This window comes from Sinocyclocheilus rhinocerous, unplaced genomic scaffold (assembly GCF_001515625.1).
Source record: "Sinocyclocheilus rhinocerous isolate Xijiao unplaced genomic scaffold, SAMN03320098_v1.1 scaffold4971, whole genome shotgun sequence".
NCBI classification, from domain to species: Eukaryota; Metazoa; Chordata; class Actinopteri; order Cypriniformes; family Cyprinidae; genus Sinocyclocheilus; species Sinocyclocheilus rhinocerous.
The window spans coordinates 102,778-109,005 of NW_015635718.1; the positions used below are offsets into that span (position 1 = coordinate 102,778).

Consider the following 6,228-nt stretch of genomic DNA (forward strand, 5'->3'; position numbering starts at 1 on the left):
TATATTTAAGAAAAATATGTTGTTTATATATTAAATATATTTATATATAAAATAAATTATATGAATATAAATATATAAATACATGTAAACATTTTCTAAATATATACTGTATGTGTGTGTCTTCATACAGGTACATCTAAAAAAATACAGATAATGAAAACCCAAAATTCAGTGTCTCAGAATATAGAGAAAAAGTTCAATATTGAAAAGTCATGGTGTCACACCCTAATCAGCTAATTACCTCAAAACACCTGCAAAGGTTTCCTGAGCCTTTAAATGGTCTCTATAAACATACACAGTACACAAACATATATTATGTTCACAAAATCTTTTATTTTGGATGCGATTAATCGCTGACCAGCACCAATACATATATACATATATATATATATATATATATATATATATAGTATCACTTAAAGTTGTCTTGTTAATGGGTAAATTTGAATTTATATGTAATAGTTATCAACTGAAGTTAGCCATTATTTTTTTTGTTAATTTGAGTATTATGAAATCTGTAATGGTTGTGGTTTCAACTACAACATTTAGTGTAGTGACAAATATATTTTATCCAGAGTTACTGTTAGGTGATGTGCATCACTGCAATGATTAAAGGGGTCATATGATGCGATTTAAATTTTTCCTTTCTCTTTGGAGTGTTTCAAGCTTGGAAGAACTTCCTCTGGTAAATCCAGACACACTCTGTGTCTTTTGGTTCCTATCCTTTGTTTAGCCAAGCTAATTTAATTGGAAAAAGCAACATTTAAAACTGATATAACATGATTTCTTTTCACATATCAGTACGTGCAAATGAGAGTTTAGTGAGTGTTTATCACCTCTTTTTTTGTCCTTCACTACTTTGGTTCTCAAAGCAGACTTCCTGAGCACCACTTTTCTCAGCCTCTCCACCTAAAAACTCAGCTGCTTCGGGCGTAGGCTTGGAGTGGTCAATGGGAGCATTGTCCTTCCCTGCCAACCACAGCTCGTACCGTTCAGGCTGAAATTTCCTTACAAACACATCCATGGAGATCTTCACCATGTCTTTTCTACAAGAACACTGAGGGGGAAAAAATACCAAGATTGATGCGCTGTTGTTTTTTGAACTTGCCACAAAAACAGTAATATTGTGAGAAATTACCATTTTCTTTTCTATTTTAATGAATTTTCAAACTTTATGTACTCCTGTGATTTACCCAACCCTAAACTTGTGAATGGTTATTTATTTATTCATTTTTACCAGTATAGCTTGCTTTCCATAGTCAATCCATCGTCTTGTAGCAAAGTTGGTAGATTCAGCACAGTTGAAACCATGGTTAAACCCTGCATGATAGCCATATGGAAATGTTACCATGAACTCTCCAGCCTCCTGAGTGATCTGCAAAGCATGAATGGACAACTATATCACAAAACCTTCTCAAATTGATTTACAAATACAAACAAATGTACATTGAGGAAACAGGAAGCCTAAGGCCAGCTTAATACTGGATGCATAAGCAGAATGGAAGCAGCACCAGCCTGTTGTGCTTTCATACCGGCAGCGTTTGTGAGCGCAGATGAACCTCGACTTATGTTCAGCAAATACAGATAAGTATTGTCCATTGTGCCACCTTTTTTAGGTGTTCTCTTCTGACAACTGTATGCCACATGCTTTGATTTATGTTAGGCAGCATACTCTGCTGTGATGCGACCGTGTTCCCCTCCCACTGTCCCACACATAATATGCATATAACATGCTGTGTTTTCACTGTGTCTGCTTACACGTCTAGTGTGAAACAGGCCTAATACGATCTACTAATGACAAAAATCAAGTCATCAGTGGGGCGAAATGCACTCACAACAACATACCTTTTCAAAAGGAATGCCATACTTCTTTAGAATTGAGGGTGAAATAAGAGTCATCTTGTGCCTAAGGAATGCTTCACAGTTTTGTGAACTTCCAGGGAAAAAGCCTTAGGAAGACAATAGGAAGCAATATATGAGCAAATGTAAATCGAGCAAAATATTTTCTTGTACAGAATTGAGGACACAAAAGGCTGTTTACCTTTGGCTAACCGCTCTAGTCGTTTTCCATGTTCGGGGGGCACGCAGTACCTGTGAGATCATTCCAGACATATTTAGCACTTGGCATAAAGACAGACAATTACAGCAACCCGTTTTATGCCCCGGGGTTCACATTTCATCTACAAAATATTTTTGTATTTTTGACAAGCAAACTTACCAAGACTTTGGTTCCCCAAAATGTAAGTAATTAATGCTATAGAGATCCATGTCCTCAGTGTGCCAAGCAAAAGTGGTTTTCCACATTCCAAAGTAGAGGTAGGGTGTGTTCACTCCTTCTATAGTGATCCCACTGTCATGCTCCACGGTGTCAAGGATGGTATTCAAGTGCCCTACATTCCATTCTTTGACATCCTGTGTAAGACATGAAAAAGAAAACAATGACTCCATTCACATCACAGAGTACTCAAACCAAACGTGAAACCATACAGAACTCATTCAGATTGCCTACGAGTGTTTACTCACTGGGTCATAAAGGGTCCCATTCACATCAGCTCCATATATAGGAGGGTTAAAGGTTAAATTTTTCCAGTATTTCCTTTCAAGCTCGTCAAAATCATCATACCGAGGACTGCAAAACCTTACAGGGAGGGCAGATGAGGTTTATAATCAATTTCCACTGGAAAATGAGTAACAAGGTTAACAAGACCTACTTGTCACTGTTGGCTGTTTTACGGAACTCTTTCACAGTCATGGCTTTTTTTTGGATGTTGTACTGGGTGAACAGCCCTGACTGCCCAGTCACAACCTGCTGAATCGGTGCAGGTATCAGCAAGTCATCAATGTCATCGTATGAACGTCGAGGCTTCCAGTTTTTGGGCGGGACGATCTGCAGTCAAGCAAAATCAACATAATTTTATGCACTTTTTTTTTTTAACAGAAGAAGCTTAGGCTACAGGGTAAAGAGAAGCGTTTTCCTCTCACCTTGGCCAGGCCTGCCTTGTGTGCACCTTGGGACTCCATATACGCAATGTAGCGGTTGAAGTACTTGAATTCTTCAATTGTGGGGTAAAAGGTCATTATACCCCTTGAAACCGGCGTGTCGGACGCCATTTTGGCCAGCCAAGTCCTCAGCACCTGTATGACAAATTGATTGGATTGTAATATCTCAATGTGCAGCTAATATAAAACGTACTATATTAGCAAATAATTAAATTTCATAAATATAAAAAGTATGTTTCAAATATTATTGGACATTAAAAATGATCAAGTTTCATGCACTATATAACATGGGCTTTCAATCTTTTAGATGCCACAGAGGATCTACTAGAGCAAGGAACAAGTATCCTAAAATTTAAAAAGCAACTACATCGTTAGTTGCATAAAAAACAAATTTATACTGTGACTTAAATATTAAATATGCCTAAAATATTTAGAATTATTTTTTCTACTTTTTCTATTGCACTGCTTGTATTTTTATTTACACATTTATTTATAATCTTTCACATCTTTAATCTAATTATTTTAGATTAAATCTAACTTTTCCAAGGACCCCCTAAAAACTTAGAGGGCGCAGGATCTCAGTTTGAAAGCCCTTGCTATATAATATGTGGGATGACTTAAGAACAATATTATACAAGTATAGTATATATATTTATTTAATGCCATGTCAGCATCAAAGGCTATTTTCATGGCAAAAACAATATAAAAAAAAATACAAGTATAACAAATACAATAAAAACCAGCAAACAAACAAACACAAGTTATATCACACATTATACATTAACATGATAAAAATTCTAAAAATTTTCCTGGCAAGATTTGACTAAATAACTATTTAAGTGAGTTCACAGTCAGTCATATTTATTTATAGAGCACATTTAAAAACAACAGCTGTTGGCCAAAGTGCTGTACAAAATGTAAGCATATAACAAAAATACAAAAGTAAACATAGAACACAGCGACAGATAGTACACTACAGTTATGCCACTGCGCTTACTTATGACCATAAGCAAAAGTTCCCTGGAGGCATTACAGTGGAACAGAAGGAGATCGGAGATATATGATGGAGCCAGTCCATGGAAACCCTTATAAACAAACAATAATGTTTGAAAATGGATACGATATTTAACTGGGAGCCGGTGGAGAGAGATCAACACTGGTGAAATATGTTCCCTCTTCCTTGTTCCAGTTAACAATCGAGCGGCAGCATTTTGAACAAGTTGAAGACGAGACAACAGAGACTGTGAAACACCCAAGTACAATACATTACAATAATCTAATCTGGATGAGATAAAAGCATGTATTACAGACTCCATGTCTCTTAATGTTAAAAATGACTTAATCTTTGCAATATTCTCAATATTATATAAACAGCCAGACAAGTCACTCTGACTTAATTTAAACCACAGGCATTACATTATTTACATGCTGGGTTGCTAGGTTTCATTAACTTCCCCTGTTTTAGACTTATTTCACAGAACTGTGTGAAAAACATCAAACCACATGTGGCAAATAAGCCTTATATGGCTATGACAGTGAGACAAAACCTAATTTTCGTCCAGTGCAGCCTGTAAAGCGTGTACACAATGCACACCACGCCCATTCGCACACACCGCCTCGTATTCAGAAGCTTTGATGCTGATTGGCTAAAGCCTGCGTCTCTTTAAAAGTCGTGTGGCTAAGCTAACGAGTTAGGCCAAATGTAAACATTATCACGTACAAAAACATCAGATAAGTTAAAAGATTCAAACAATATAAAGTGCACGATATGGTATACAAAACGCAATAAGTACAAATGATAAATATAATATAAAACGTGCGCAAGTGAGGAAACTAGCTGTTGGTTGCAGTAGTGAAAGTGCAACCGTTAGCTCTTCGAAGCTAGCAACTTTAACACTATTATCAATGATTTTAAACCGTAAATTATAGAAATTGCGTAAATGTAGAAAATAAGAAGGAGGTAATATATAAATACTTACTGACTCTGTCGAACAAAACCCTAATAACTGCCCTCAACCTTAGTAGAGATGTTTAGCTAACAGCAGATGCTTCTCCTGACAAACCTCCATCAGCACTCACGCACCACGCATGCGCGCACGGGATTTGTTTACTATTATTGGTCCACCCCATAGGTCCACCCACGCCAGAGTCACCATAACCAATCAAATCACTGTCACGTTTACAGTTGCCTGCCTGCTGTCTGCCTTCTTCTTCTTCATTGGAGTTTTACGGCAGTTGGCATCCATAGTGTTGCATCACTGCCATCTGCTGTCTCACTTTAACTTACTATATCTTAATTAAATTCGTCCTTCCAGTCCAGTCCTCCTTAGAAAATTAAACAAATATCTCCGTCCTTGGTCATTATTTCCGTATGTTACTATATTTTTAACATTATACTCTACTATGCCTATTTCCCGTAGCTGATTTTTGAACTCTTGCCTTTCTTGTATATATTTATTACATGATATAAAGATGTGCTTAATTGATTCCTCCTCCTGACATTCATTGCATAGTCCTGTCGGGTGTTTTCCTATAACATGAAGACAATATATTGATTTGATAATACTTGTCCTATCTTTACCTGTATCCTTCCATTTAAAAAATCCATGATCCAATTTAACATTTTCCCTCCAACTCCCATTAAATGCAATTTAATTAAAAGTCCCTCCCTCCACATCATGTCGTATGCCTTCTCCACATCAAAAACACTGTTCCCACTGTCTCTTTGTTTACTTGAGCTTTTCTTATCTCATCCTCCAAATTTATTACCGGATCCATTGTATTTCTTCCTTTTCTAAATCCGCTTTGACAGCTAGCAATTATATCTTTACTCTCCAGAAAATACATAAGTCTTTCATTTATCATGCGCTCCATTAACTTACGAATATGTGACGTTAGTGCAATTGGCCTGTAATTTCCCGGACTACTTGGATCTTTGCCAGGCTTTTCTTATTACTGCCTCTTTCCAACTTTTTGGTAACCTTCCCTCCTCCCACACTCTGTTATACAACAGTGTTGGGCAAGTTACTTCCAAAATGTAATACATTATTTATTACTAGCAGTGGTGGAAAGAGTACTGAAAAAATATACTCAAGTAAAAGTACCATTACCTTCCAAAAATGTAGTGTGAGTTAGAGTAAAAGTACTTGTCCAAAAAACTACTTGAGTAAGAGTAAAAGAGTAGCCTATTTAAAAGTACTCATGAGTATTGAGTAGTGAGTACTGAGC

The 6,228-nt window shown here is 36.5% G+C and overlaps 1 pseudogene; it reads right to left on the reverse strand.

The window, feature by feature from the left end:
- LOC107747403 (lysine-specific demethylase 4A-like) overlaps positions 1–5,075 on the reverse strand; it is a 20,982-nt pseudogene extending 15,907 nt beyond the window's left edge.
- Positions 5,076–6,228: the final 1,153 nt, after the last annotated feature.